Here is a 15,744-nt window from a genome sequence, read left to right as displayed (position 1 = left end):
GTCAGCACATTCTAGACGTGCACGCGCTCTTTCCGGCAAATTTCCTTCTGCATTCACACAGAGCAGCATTCCGGCAAATTACCGGTAATGTTTTAACTTCTCTTTGCGGAAAATAGCCGAACGAATTTACCCGTATTTTCAAAAAGGGCCTGTTCACACATACAGACCTTTCCGGAAAATTGCTGGTAATTTTCCGTAACGGTATGTGTGTGTGAAAGGGGCTAATAAAGGGACTACTTAAGGGATGATTGAGCACTGATGATGAACACCTGCTGCTAATAAGCAAAAACCGAAGAGAAACACAAAACTACATCTGCCTTCAGTCACAGCCTTAGATGAAATAAACTTAAATAAAACTCATTGAATCTCTCAAAATCTCAGCAGAGGATCATCAAGCAACTCCACAAACAGCAGCTTTACTTATTACCAACCTGTTTAACCTTGTTTTAGTCAGATTCTACAAAATTTCATGTAGTGATAATATTGAGAATTAACTGATTAAGTAATTTTTTACAACCAATCAGAAAGAAGAAAGCAGCGTGCACATGCTGATGTCAAGTGACAAATACTGCAGTTGTAGTGTCCTGTATACAAAGTTTCATAAAATCTTCACCCTGGCCAGAGTTTTCAAAAAGTTTTGGATTTATTCATCCATGTTCATGTGGACAGGGCCTAAAAAGGGAACATTCCTGTATAAAGGGAATAATGAACAAAGCGGGAACAGCCAGTTATGATCAGACAGACATTCTGGAAACAATCGGAACACAAAGAAAGTAGCCTAGGCAGAGCTGGAGAGACAAGAGAGCAGTAAGAATCAGAAGCCCTCCACAGTGCTGCAAATGATGGCGGAGAAGGCAGAGTAGAATCATTTCTGAAATAGTGAATTCTGAAGTTAACTGGGACGTGACCGATAAATGGACTCAGGAGTGAACTCAGAGGACATAGAGGGCCTGGGTGAATAAGTAACTGTAATATCTAGTTCACTTTCAATCTTACATACTGCACCTTTCAACAGGTATTGGATGATTTCGAGTATTGTGCTATCAACTTAAAACATGGATTAAATGGAATAAAAATATAATATAATATTATTAATGTAATATTACTATAATAATTGTTATACAATATATTTTAAAACATAATACTGTAAATCGTACAGCAGTGCTGAGGTTTAATCGGTTTCCAAACAGCCTAATAGCATTCAATTTTTCTCCTCTAGAGTTCGCAGTGATGATCAGATTCTCCACAGCTCTGATTCTCTCAGTTCTCACTGGTATCAGTGGTGTGCGCCTGTAATCCAAGCTACTGGGAGGCTGAGGCTACAGATTGCTTGAGCGCAGGGTTCTGGGCTGCAGTGGAGTATGTTGTTTGGGTGTCTGCACTAAGTTTGGTCTCGATATGTTGCTTCTGGGGGAGCTCGGGACCACCAGGTCGCCTAAGGAGGGGTACACCAGGTCAGGTCAAAGTCCCTGTGCTGATCGGTAGTAGGATTGTGCCTGTGAATAGACACTGCAGCCTGAGAAACGCAAACTTTTTTTTTTTTTATTACAGTGATATATATATATATATATATATATATATATATATATATATATATATAATTTTATTTATTGATTTATTTTTTAAACAGTAATAAATAAATATTTAGAGATGCATAATGAAACAACAATACATTAATAATTATAAATAGGTACATTTTACCCCTACACTTTATAGGCGTTTGTAGTTTTGCACATGTTCTCAAACATAAAGGATGAAATGATTGAATGCGGTGATGCAGTGGCGCATTAGGTAGTGCTGTTGTCTCACAGCAAGAAGGTCGCTGGGTTGCAGGTTTGAGCTTCGGCTGGGTCAGTTGCCGTTTCTATGGGGAGTTTGCATGTTCTCCCTGTGTTTGCGTGGGTTTCCTCCAGGTGATCCAGTTTCGCCCACAGTCCAAAGACGTGTGGTACAGGTAAATTGGGTAAGCTGTAGTTTATGAGTGTGTGTGTGGATGTTTCCCAGAGATGAGTTGTCACTGTGTAAAAATGTGCTGGATAAGTTGGTGGTTCAATCCGCTGTGGTTACCCTGAATTAATAAACGGACCAAGCTAAAAAGAAAATGAATGAATGAATGTCAAATGATTACAGTACAACACTTCCTCTTTCTGGAAGTGATATTTCAGTAAGAATTCAGTGACTTAATCCATGACCGCCTGGAGGCGCTGTTTTCGAAATTTTTAATAATATGTTTAATTTAAAAATGAATTTTGGCCAAAATTTGACTTTTCTCAACTTCATTGATTTTATACTCAGATGGAAAATTTATTAAGTTTTTCAACTTTCAATAATTTTCTGTTGACTAGCGGGCATTACCTTTTGGGACGCAGAATCATTTAATATTCACTGACACGGACAAATATGTTGAGGTTTCACTACAGTAACATTTATATTTTCTATTAATTCACTCACAGTCAGGGCGACAAAGACTTCAACAAAACCTTTACAAATATTTTACTTGAATTTTGTTACTTGTTGATTCATTTAAATAGGCCAGGTTCAAGTTGGTCACACTAATGTCAGTACTCTATTTTATTAAACCTAAATATTATACCAAAAGACAGTGGTCAAAAAACAGAAGCACCTTATTTTGTGTTATTTTGAATTGTTTATTAAAATCCCAATAGTATACTTCATAAAGGTAATCATGCATCAAATATTTTGTTCAGTGATTTGTTTACTATGTTAATAAAAACATGTTACTATGTATACTTGAATATAAATATCAAAAAACAAAAGTGCAAATAAAAAGTCTGCGTCTCTCTGTGTCGATCAGGCTGCACTGCAGTGTCTATTCATAGGCGCGATCCCACTATTGATCAGCACAGGGGCTTTGACCTGCTCCGTCTCCGACCTGGGCCGGTTCACCCCTCCTTAGACAACCTGGTGGTCCCGGGCTCCCCCAGGAGCACCATATCGATACCGAACTTTGTGTGGACACCTGATCGACATAGTCCACTGCAGCCCAGAAACCCTGAACTCAAGCGATCCGCAGCCTCAGCCTCCCAGCAGCTTGGATTACAGGCGCGCGCCACTGAACCCGGCGGGAGCTAAGAGAATCAGAGCTGTGGAGAATCTGATCATTGCAGCGACCTCCAGTGGAGAAAAACTGAATAATGAAGTATAAAAAAAATAATTAATAAATTTATATTTTTTAAATAAACATTTTATAGTGATTTGTAGTAAATGTTATAGGGCTTTTTAAATCATACAGTAAAGTTTATTATACTGTATAGTTTAAATAGAAAGTTGGGCTATATTTATAGACAACTGCCAAGTGAGATCAACAATGTCTTGATGCAGACTTGGATTTGCAAGCTGAGCCTGCATATTTCAGACATGCAGCGTCAGGCACAATGCACTCAACGGAGAAAGTGACCTCACTGTGAGGGGTAGGGTTAAGGTGGGGTTAGGTGTGCACATTAAAAAGCATTGCATGCAGCTCAGCTTTACTGTCATATTAACTGTTATATAGCTGTCATATAGCTTGTAGTAGACAAGACTAAAACAGTAAAGCAAAGTGAGAAAGGTTATTAAACTGTTGTTCTTTGCATTATCACAAAAACTCATTACAAACATATGTTTATATGCAAAAATATTATTTATATGATTTATAATGAATTAAACAAACAAAATCTATATTTTTATTAGTAGCTCAAATATTTATGATTTGCAATTTTACAGCAAATATCTTGTCAAATAGTCTACAGACCATCTGAATAATGAAAGGTTTTAAATGCCAACTGAAAAGTAGTTTAACGATTAATTAAATCAACACTTTTCAGTCACTAAATGTGAGAGAAGTATCAGTGAGAGTGCAAAGTGATTTTAGTTTGCTCTTTATCCTCAATATTAAACAGCTTTTTAGTCCTTAGACCAGAATAAAGAACTGCAAGTTTTAATCTTTGTTGTTGTTGCTGTATTTCATAACTCTGTTCACCTCAAGGTTAATGTGTGATTGAGCATAATGTGCTGGTAAAGCTGAAACAGTCTATCAGTGTATGCCGAAGATTGTGTTAGATTCAGTTGAGTCTTAAAGATGTTGAAAACACTGATGATCACAACTGCATCAGACACCAATAAATAATTAATATATAAAAAAATTAATGCTCTCTTTTTTTTTTACTAGACTCATCCTGTACCTTTTGAAATGGTTCCACCCCAGTGACAGCTCTCGTACCTTTATTTCAGAAAGTGTACAACAAAAGTGGTGTATTGTATCATAGCTGTAAAAAAAAAAACTTACAGAATGGGTGATTAGTTTATATTAGGTGTGCATCTGCATAAAATATATTTAACAATCTACAAGCATAAATCTGATGTACCGATGAGTCTAACAGTATTCAGGTACAGCAATTAAATAATCAAATGTAAAATAATACCGCTATAGTCTTCATTTTAACAGTAATTAAATAAAATAGTTTTTTATTAAAGTTACAAATGCTGTAATTTATTAGACCTGAATGCTTTTAAAATCCTCTTACAGTCACAGGCCTCAGAAACACACGCACATGATAAATTATAATCCAGACTCAACAGGAAGATGGTGTACAAAACACTATAGTATTTACAACAAATTACTATAGGATAGGTTTTTTTCTGTTTTTTTTTTTTTTTAGATCATACTGCTGTTTATGTTTATCCAATGTCATGAGGCAAATGAAGTCAACTTTATCTTTCAGCTTTCCCCCACTAGAGATCGCTGTGATGATCAGATTCTCCACTTGAGCTGGTGCTGAATCTTCTAAACTCACTCTCTGTCTATCTGTCCATAAAGCTTTTTAAAAATTGTCTTTATCTAAGTTATAGCAGTTCAGAAGATGGGGGTCTGCACTTTGTACGTCTGCATGGAGATTCTAATTGACTGCAGTTTTTGGGACAAAAGGTAGTACTGTAGATTAAACAGGTCCTCCTATAGTTTAATTCTTGTTTAACAAAATGTTTTTTAAATGAAATTCCTATTTTTTTTTCTCAGCCTGTTTTTAGTTTATTTTTATTTTCTTTATAATTGCCCTGGATCTCTTATCCAGTAGTTTGGCTTGTATTTGGAAGTTTCTTTTGCATCTTTCTTGTGGACATTTATCTGTTTTTGACATCCGAGTGCAAATTACATCTTGTTTTTAGATCATTCTAGCTGTTAAATGAATACTGCTCGGTTATGAATGCAAAATCATGCTCAATCCCAGTTAAAATCGCTTTTTAGTGAAAACTTATAAACAAAGTGAATAATAGCCTAGATATTATAAAATTGCAATTGATAAAACTAATGAAATACAAGTGTAAATGTGATCATAAAAGGGGGTATAATAATTATGCATATACTGTGTGTAATTCTAATTAAATTTATTATGTCATTTATTCTGTGTTTTTAATTACAGTGTTTAAAAAATGTAAATTAGATAGGCTACTTTACATAACAATTTTCAAACCTATTTTCAAACAGAAAATGAATCATTGTTTTTTGAACGTGTCCATAAATGAGTAAACACCAAACAATATTAAATGGTATTTATCTGATGGAAATTTAGAGAGTTTAAGCAGTGGTTTGATCGCTTGATTTAGTGTGTTGTGGTAATTGCTAAATCTAAAATACCAAAAGAAAGGGGGTTATCTTGGACTTTAAGCATAACATTAGCAGATATCAGTTTTCCTCCACTAGAGGTCACTGTGATGATCAGATTTTCCACAGCTCTGATTCTCTCAGCTCTTGCCGGGTTCAGTGGCGCGTGCCTGTAATCCAAGTTACTGGGAGGCTGAGTCTGCGGATGGCTTGAGCTCAGGGCTTCTGGGCTGCAGTGGACTATGTCGATCGGGTGTCTGCACTAAGTTCAGTGTCGATATGGTGCTCCTGAGGGAGCTCGGGATCACCAGGTCGTCTAAGGAGGGGTGAACCGGCCCAGGTCGGAGACGGAGCAGGTCAAAGTCCCCGTGCTGATCAGTAGTGAGATCGCGCCTGTGAATAGACACTGCAGTGCAGCCTGAGTGACACAGAGAGACGCAGGCTTTTTACTTGTGTTCTTTGACCATTTTAAACAAACTACTTTATTAAAATAATCAAAACATAAGCCATCATCACTTTAATCATTTATTTAGGCCTAATGCTGGAGACATATTTAGTACACTATAGCATGTGAAATAAAAACCACAAAGCAACACAACATGAAAACCCTTATGGACAAAACACAATAAAAAAAAACCACAGCCTAAATAATGATCTAGTGCATGCATAATTATAATTCTCAAGACAAATTTTAATTTTTTAACAATTTCAAAATACATTGATTTTCATAACAAATATTAATTTAGTTTATGCTCATTCTTAAGTGATGTAATTTGTTTAAAAGGAAGTAAAAATTGCCTTGCTTATTTGTGCATTCAAGATTCATTTGCTGGTAAAACAGTCCAAAAATGGAAATGTAGGGACCCACAACTTTCATTAGTACTGTCAAAAGAATTTATCTTCTGATGTGTGGCAGTAGCTTTGGGAGTTCATTATGAGTCTAACTTTTAAGGTGTCTTTCCTCACCATCATGGCTTTGACTTGACGTGTTGGATCTTCTAAACTCACTCTCAGTCTATCTGTCCATAAAACTTAAAAAAATTGTCTTTAAGTTATAGCAGTTCAGTTTTAGAGTAATAATAAGATGGGGTCTCCACCTTGTCTGCATGGAGACTCTAATTGACTGCAGTTTTTTGGACAAAAGGTAGTACTGTAGATTAAACAGGTCCTTCTATAGTTTAATTCTTGTTTAATAACAAACTTTATTAAAGGGAATTCCTAATTATTTTTTTCAGCCTGTTTTTTAGTTTAACTTTTTTTTTTAATAATTAAAAAGTGTTTCAAAAAATATAAATTAGATAGGCGACTTTACATAATAATTTTCAAACCTATTTTCAAATGGAAAATGAATCATTGTTTATTGAACGTGTCCTTAAATGAGTAAACATCAAACAATATTGAATGGTATTTATCTGATGGAAATTTAGAGAGTTTAAGCAGTGGTTTGATCGCTTGATTTAGTGTGTTATGCTAATTGCTAAATCTATTTGATATAGCTACTAATTTATTTACAACTCAACTTTTGATAAACACCAAAAGAAAGGGGGTTATCTTGGACTATAAGCATAACATTAGCAGACATCAGTTTTCCTCCACTAGAGGTCGCTGTGATGATCAGATTCTCCACAGCTCTGATTCTCTCAGCTCTCGCCGGGTTCAGTGGCGCGCGCCTGTAATCCAAGTTACTGGGAGGCTGAGTCTGCGGATCGCTTGAGCTCAGGGCTTCTGGACTGCAGTGGACTATGTCGATCGGGAGTCCGCACTAAGTTCGGTATAGATATGGTTCTCCCGAGGGAGCTTGGGATCACCAGGTCGTCTAAGGAGGGGTGAACCGGCCCAGGTCGGAGACGGAGCAGGTCAAAGCCCCCGGGCCGATCAGTAGTGGGATCGCGCCTGTGAATAGACACTGCAGTGCAGCCTGAGCAACACAGAGAGACGCAGACTTTTTAATTGTTCTTTGTGTTTTAAAACGAGATATTTAAAATTATCATGGTGAACCATCACTGACCATGGTAAACCATCACTTTAATGCATTATTAATATTAGTAGTCTATGTGAAATTAAGCAATGTAAGCAACACAAAATAAGGTGCGTGTTTTTTGCCCCGTGTTTTTTTGGTGATTTTTTTTTCATGTACTACAGAGATAAAATACAATAGTGAACTTCAAATTAGTACGAGAATCCTGAACCTGACCCTTTTACTTGACTAAACATCCGTAGTGAATCCTCCATAGCTGTCCATGTCTGTCCACAATATATGATTGTGAATGCCAAAATATTATGCTTGCTAAATTGAGAGGAAAAAATATTTAAAGTTCATTTTCTTTTCAGCTTAGTCCCTGCATTAATCTTGGGTCACCACAGTGGAATGTGTCCAGCACATGTTTTAGGCACCCGATGCCCTTCAAAGTGCAACCTATCACTGGGAAACATCCAGGGCTTAACATTAGCTTTTTTGACCACCAGCCAATGTGGCTAATAGTTTTCCAACATTACTAGCCACTCGCCATTTTCACTAGCCACAATTTTATTGTTGGAAAAATATATTTTATACACATAAATGTGACTTTGACATGCTAAAATTACTTGATTTAGCATTTGCGTTATCTCTACATGCCTCCTCCTTTATTTCACTTTTTGTGTGTCGTATATGAGCTTGCTTAATAATCATGAGCAAATGGGTCAGGGTTTCATTTATTACAATTAGTTTTCATAATTTTCAGAGCTCAAAATTAAGGATTTACCCAATTTATCTCTGACCACACCATAAATAAACAGTTAATTATTTCTTAGCCACACATTTTAAATGTGTGAAAACATGCAAAATATAGCTGAATACTATACTTTTTATTTAACAAAACATTTACACAGTCATATGTCCTGGCTAAAGGTCCCAGATCACCAGTTAACTACACATAAATGGGGAGTTATTCTCCCATTAAAGCAATGTTATTGTGAAAATGATAATTAAATTAATGCAAAAGAAAGCAGGTAAAAACACTGTGTGATAATGAAAGGATGATCACACACGCATGATAATGATAGACCCATAAATTATCTTTTCAAAGAATGGTTAAACCGAAAGCAACTGGCGCTGCTTACAATAAGTCAACTCTGAAACTCTGGAAAGCAGCAAGACTGTAGCCTGTAGGTGCATGTTCCTCCCTCGCATCAGTTGTGTTTCTAGATGACACAGTTGCTTCGCAAAAGGAAACGGGAGCGCGCACGCGTTATAAACAGTCGATTATCCTCTCATCCAGTATTCACTTGCTTTGCTCGCGCGAAGTTGCGAACGCAATTATTTTTGTCAGTCGTGTTGCTTGTCGATCGCATGTGCATGCATATTGGACCATCCTTATTGTCGAACCCTGCTTTTAAGAATTATTATCTGGGAAAATTATTTTCAACCAGCCAAAGTGGCTAGTGGGAGTGTCTGTCTTACCCGCCACCTCCGAAATCTACTCGCATTTGGCGGGTTGGCGGGTGTTAATGTAAAGCCCTGGACACATCCATACATTCTCATTCACACACATACACTAGGGACATTTTTTAGCTAACCCAATTCACCTATACTGCATGTCTTTGGACTTGTGGGGGAAACTGGAGCACCCGGAGGAAACCCACGCGAACACAGAGAGAAAATGCAAACTCCAGACAGAAATGCCAACTGACCCAGCCGAGGCTCAAACCAGTGACTTGATGACTGTAAGGCGACAGCACTACCTACTGCCACAGCGTCGCTCCAAATATTTGAAGTGAAAGATTTTATTTACTTTACATATAAGTATATATTGACAAACACAGAAGTTGAAAAAATCAGATTTTGGCCTCATTTTAAGGGAGGATATTATTACAATATCCAAGAGATGGGTTGCAGCTGGAAGGGCATCTGCTGCGTAAAAACGTGCTGGATAAGTTGGCGGTTCATTCCGCTGTGGCGACCCTAGATTAATTAAGGGACTAAGCAGACACAAGAAAATAGATGGATGGATATTATTACAGTTTAAAACTGCTCATTTGATAGTAATCATTTGACATTCATTACTTTGTTTCCTTTAAGTTAACAATCAAGTGCAAACCCAAAATTACCACTATTGAAAAGATAAAGTATTAAAAATGTTACAAATGGAATTGAGAATATTTTTGGAGTTTACTGTGAAAATGTCTGAAGTCTAAAAGTAAACATATTCATGGCATCTGTAACATTATTTCTTCTTTTTGTCTGTTAGCAAGATATATATTTGTATACAAGGTTTTAACTTTGAGAAATTGTGGGGACAAAATTGTGGAAAATGTTTTCTATTTAAAACCCATATTCTGCATTTATATATCATTCATTGTTTAATCCACATTGCAGCTTGTGGTTTCATTGCTCTCTGTAATAGTTGTTTCAACGGCAATACCTGCTGATCAGAACTTTCTCTGAGTGCATGAACACAAAGTTAATGGATGCGTCCATCCACACAATTATGTGCACAGATAGAAAAAGTTTAAAAAAAAAAAATGGGAAGAAGTCATGCTTTACTCTGGGCATGCAACAATCTGGGTGGGTTGCTTCTTTGGGGCTTCTTCACGCCATATCTCATGTATCATATAAATACAGTAAAGGTGGACTCATCAGAGATCAATAAATGTTTCGCATTGTCTACAGCCCAAGATTTACACTGCTGTCTCCATTTGAAACTGAGGTTTGGCATTGACAAGAGTGACCAAAGGTTTGGTTATAGCAGCCTGGCCATGTATATTGACCTATATTGACCCTTTGCAAAACAGTTTTGGTGGAAACCAAAAAGTTGAGAAGATACACATTTAAAATTCAGTAAGTTGGGCAGCTGTACTTTTATTTATTGATCTTTAATTTTTGAATAGAATCTGGGTTAGCACTAGGCATGGACCGATAGAAGATTCTGATTGTATGATAACCTTGGACAAAAATATCATAGTATCACGGTATTGTGATGACTGCTCTAAAATATACTCTTTTTAAAACAAAATCCCTTTCCCCTTTCAAAACAATATATTTTATTTTGTAAAGATTTATAATATTTTAAAGCAGTAAACATGTCAGACTAAATAATTCAAATGAATCATTGACTTCTGCTGTCTTCATTAGTTTCAAAAACACAGATTTCTTAACAGTTTAAAACAGCATCATTGGGTCGGATTGGGGCGACCCATCTCAAAACCAGCCGGCCGTCACCGATTGGGCCACATGCTTAACATGTATTATTATCATCATCAACGTCATCATCATCCTCACCATAATTTCACATCTTGCAAGTGATAAAAGCTGTCTGCATGTAAAAACAATACATAAAAAAATCTGACTGGCCCACATTTAAAAAATGGTCCAGCCCTTCTGGCATTTGCCAGATGGCCATTCCGCCCCTGCATTCATTCATTCATTCATTTTCTTTTCAGCTTAGTCCCTTTTGCCACAGCAGAATGAATCACCAACTTATCCAGCATAGTTTTTTTACACATCAAAAGCCTTTCCGGCTGCAACCCATCACTGGGAAACACCCATACACACTCATACACTACAGACAATTTTAACTTACCCAATTCATCTGTACCTCATGTCTTTGGATTTGTGGTGGAAACCAGAGCACCAAGAGGAAACACATGTGGAGAAAAAGCATCTTCTCAGAGAAACTCCAACTGACCCAGCCAAGGCTCAAACCAGCAACCTTTTTGCTGTGAGGCAACAGCACTACTTACCGAGCCACCGCATCAAAGCAGAAGCACCTTATTTTGTGTTACTTTGAGTTGTTTATTTAAAATGCTTTATACGGCTAATCATGCATTAAATAATTTATTTAGTGTTTTTTTTTACTGTTACTTGTTTATAAATTTCAAAGGACAAAAGTGCAAATAAAAAGTCTGCATCTCTCTGTGTTGCTCAGGCTGCACTGCAGTGTCTATTCACAGGCGCGCTCCCACTACTGATCAGCACGGGGGCTTTGACCTGCTCTGTCCCCAGCCTGGGCCGGTTCACCCCTCCTTAGACGACCTGGTGGTCCCAAGCTCCCCTAGGAACACCATATTGATACCGAACTTAGTGCAGACACCCGATCAACATAGTTCACTGCAGCCCAGAGGCCCTGAGCTCAAGCAATCCGCAGACTCAGCCTCCTAGCAGCTTGGATTACAGGCGCGCGCCACTGAACCCGGCGAGAGTTGAAAGAGTCAGAGCTGTGGAGAATCTGATCATCACAGCGACCTCTAGTGGAGTAAATCTGAACGATGAAGTAAAGTAGACTATTTTTTGTCTGATGGCACTGGATAAATATCAACAGCTGAATGGTCCCAAATGAAAAAAAAAACATTCTTTAGTAATTTGTTGTAAATACTAAAGTGTTTTTAAACCATACAAAGTTTATTATACTGTATAGTTTAAATAGAAAGTTCGCCTATATTTAAAGGCAACTGTCAAGTCAGCCCAATAGTGTCTGGATGCAGACTTGGGGCTCTATTTTGACGGTCCATGCGCAGAACGCAAAACGCAGGGCGCAAACGCTTTCAGGGCGTGTCTGAACGCATTTTTGCTAATTTATGGACGAGAAAATGCGCTTTGCACCAAGGCGCATGGGCTAAAAGGGTTGAGTTTATTTTCTTAATGAGTTAGGTGTGTTTTGAGAATAAACCAATTAGAGTCTCATCTCCCATTCCCTTTAAGAGCCAGCTGTGTCGCGCCAACAGCGCATTCACTATTTACAGGATGCAAAGTAAATCTAAGTGGAAAAAATGAGCATTTTACAAGCAAACAGTTCACAGTTAACAGTTTTTTTTTTAACAGAAAGCTGTTAAACAGAGCATCTACTGCGTGAGAATGAGAGATAATGGAACTACTTTCACATTCGCTCTTGGATAGGGAAACCTTTACGCACAGACTTCAATTAGCCTATAAATAATTAATTTCGTTTGTTAAGCGCAAAGATTTGTTTCAAAACTATTACTAAATTCAGTTCTAATTTCCAGCAAACGAATAAATGAACAATATTGACCAAGTGGTCAAAATACTGAGTTATTTCCAAATACACCTGCCATGCCCCATATGGTCTAAAACCTGACAGGTGGGCAAATCTAAGCTTGTTTTTAATAAAACAAATATAAATATGGATATATTAAATAATACTGCTAATAATAATACTATTATACAAAAGCAAATTGTTATGAATGAACTGAAAAAGCCTCCCGAGATGAAGAAGACATAAAAGCAGTGATTTTTCATATTTATGTAGGCTAGAAAATAATATGTTTTGTAATATTTCAATCCTTTATATTTATATCCTATATCTATTCTTATTATATCCTATATATATCCTTAATATTTAATTTTTTTCATATGTAAAGATATTTGCCTATTGCTCTCTTGTGCGTATTAAGCAGTGTGTAAGCGAGGCGCAACTCTGTGCTGGAGTTTAGACCGGGTTAGTTTTGGTCTAATGAAAAATCTATTATAGTTTCTCAAAATAGCAACGCGCCAGCGGTCCGCCTCAGAACGCCTTCCTTTTTAGACCAGAACGCCTATGGGCGCACAAATGAGCGCTAATGCATTTGCTATTTAAACAGCGTAGCACAACGCCTCAAAACGACTCTTGCGCCAAGCTCAAACTACCAAAAGACTATTGCGCCGCGTCTTGTGCCACACTGCGCCGGGTGTATGATAGGGCCCTTGGATTTTCAAGCTGAGCCTGCATATATCAGACATGCAATGTCAGACACAATGCACTCAATTGAGCTAGTGACATCACTGGAAGGGGCAGGATTGGGGTGGGGTTAGGTGTACGCATTAAAAGCATAGCATGCAGCTCAGCTTATAACTGCATCATGTTTGCTTCCAGATTCACTGTCATAGCAAGGGATAAAAAAGAAACAACAGCAACACACATGTAGTAGACAAGACTAAAACAGTAAAGCACAGTGAGAAAAGTTATCAAACTGTTGTTCTTTGCATTACCACAAAAATCAAGTCATTACAAATATATTCATATGCAAAAATATCATTCATAAATATTAATATCATATATATGTTGTATATTAGTGAAGTTTTTTCCTCGCTGCTGTCGCCACTGGCTTGCATGGTTTGGGACCTGTGGAGCTGCGCATCTAGGTATTGCTCTTCAGTGATTTTAGTTTGCTCTTTTATCCTCAATATTAAACAGCTTTTTAGTCCTTAGACCAGAAATAAAGAACTGCAAGTTTTAATCTGTGTTGTTGTTGCTGTATTTCATAACACTGTTCACCTCAAGGTTAATGTGTAATTGAGCAAAATGTGCTGCTAAAGCTGAAAGTCTATCAGTGTATGCCGAAGATTGTGTGAGATTCAGTTGAGTCTTAAAGATGTTGAAAACAATGATGATCACAACTGCATCTGACACCACAGCTAGTGTCACAGTAGGAGTAAATTGAATAAATATGTAACTCGGGATGTTAATGCCTCTTATTCACTGCATGGATGAATGTTGGATAAGAAACCAAACATTATTGATTACTTGATTAATAATTTACTGTTTCAGAAGTTCACTGTTTGAACACAATCTTAAACGGATTGTTCACCCAAAAAGTATGATAATGTAAAGTATGAATTGACATTTTTGGGTGAACTATCACTTTAATTCTGATTTACTGAAATTTGCATTATTTTTTTTACAGATTTTATAAGACAGAAAATAATTTGAACACAACCGTAATGACTGAAATGTTAAAAAAAAAAAAAAAAACAATGTGTTCCAACTGTTGATAAATGTAATATTTGAAAAATACTTTCTTTTTTTTTTACTAGACTCATCCTGTACCTTTTGAAATGGTTCCACCCCAGTGACAGCTCTTGTACCTTTATTTCAGAGAGTGTACAACAAAAGGGGTGTATTGTAGCATACTACATACAGCAAAAAAAAAAAAAAAAACTTACAGAATGGGTGATTAGTTTATATTAGGTGTGCATCTGCATAAAATATATTTAACAATCTACAAGCATAAATACAATAAAAAATTAAAGAAATGAAATGAACGGAGCTTATAACTGTCCGATGAGTCTAACAGTATTCAGGTACAGCAATTAAATAATCAAATGTAAAATAATACCGCATAGTCTTCATTTTAACAGTAATTAAATAAAATTGTTTGTTATTAAAGTTACAAATGCTGTAATTTATTAGACCTGAATGCTTTTAAAATCCTCCTACAGTCACAGGCCTCAGAAACACACGCACATGATAAATTATAATCCAGACTCAACATGACGATGGTGTTCAAAACACCACATTTACTACAGATTACTATAGTACATTTTTTTTTTTTTTTTTGGGATCATACTGCTGCTTATATGTATCCAATGTCGTAAGGCAAAAGAAGTCAACTTTACTTCATCATTAAATTCTTCTCTACTAGAGGTCGCTGTGATGATCAGATTCTCCACAGCTTTGATTTCCTCAGTTCTCGCCGGGTTCAGTGGCGCGCGCCTGTAATCCAAGCTGCTGGGAGGCTGAGGCTGCGGATCGCTTGAGCTCAGGGCTTCTGGGCTGTAGTGGACTATGTCGATCGGGTGTCCACACTAAATTCGGCATCGATATGGTACTCCTGGGGGAGCTCGGGATTACCAGGTCGTCTAAGGAGTGGTGAACCGACCCAGGCCGGAGACGGAGCAGGTCAAAACCCCCGTGCCGATCAGTAGTGGGATCGCGCCTGTGAATAGACACTGCAGTGCAGCCTGAGCGACACAGAGAGACGCAGACTTTTTACTTGTTCTTTTAGTATTACAACGAGATATTTAAAATTATCATGGTAAACCATCACTGACTAAATTATTTAATGCATTACTATTAGTAGTCTATGAGAAATTAAACAATGTAAGCAACACAAAATAAGATGCTTTCTTTTTGCCCAGTATTTTGGTGATTTTTTTCATGTAATATACAGATAAAATAAAATAGCATACTTAATATGACAATCCTGAGTCTGACCATTTTACTTGACTAAACATCCCTAGTGAATCCTCAATGGCAGTCTATGTCTGTAAACAATATATGATTCTGTGTGCCAAATTATTATGCTTGCTAAGTAGAGAGGAAAAATATTTGAAGTGAAAAACGTTATTTACTTTGCATGTAAAGTATACATTGACCACAGAAATTAAAAAA

At 36.9% G+C, this 15,744-nt stretch overlaps 1 protein-coding gene, 5 non-coding genes and 1 pseudogene across 6 annotated transcripts in view; 4 read left to right on the top strand and 3 right to left on the bottom strand.

Annotated features, from left to right (window-relative positions):
• The window catches only part of pla2r1 (phospholipase A2 receptor 1), an 868,273-nt gene that overhangs the window by 500,988 nt on the left and 351,541 nt on the right, over positions 1 to 15,744 (bottom strand). The window lies entirely within an intron of this gene.
• LOC147834682 (signal recognition particle RNA) lies at positions 1,270 to 1,541 on the top strand (annotated as a pseudogene).
• Positions 2,787 to 3,084, bottom strand: LOC147834681 (signal recognition particle RNA). The gene has a single exon (XR_015503166.1).
• On the top strand, positions 5,749 to 6,046 carry LOC147834680 (signal recognition particle RNA). Its single transcript, XR_015503120.1, has one exon.
• LOC147834679 (signal recognition particle RNA) lies at positions 7,249 to 7,546 on the top strand. The gene has a single exon (XR_015503130.1).
• Positions 11,477 to 11,774, bottom strand: LOC147834678 (signal recognition particle RNA). The gene has a single exon (XR_015503140.1).
• On the top strand, positions 15,046 to 15,343 carry LOC147834677 (signal recognition particle RNA). Its single transcript, XR_015503119.1, has one exon.

The sequence above is a fragment of the Danio rerio genome, chromosome 11, assembly GCF_052040795.2.
Source record: "Danio rerio strain M-AB ecotype USA chromosome 11, GRCz13ab, whole genome shotgun sequence".
NCBI lineage: Eukaryota > Metazoa > Chordata > Actinopteri > Cypriniformes > Danionidae > Danio > Danio rerio.
The sequence above is the reverse complement of the archived record's forward strand: the minus strand, read 5'-3'. Positions and strand labels throughout refer to the sequence as shown.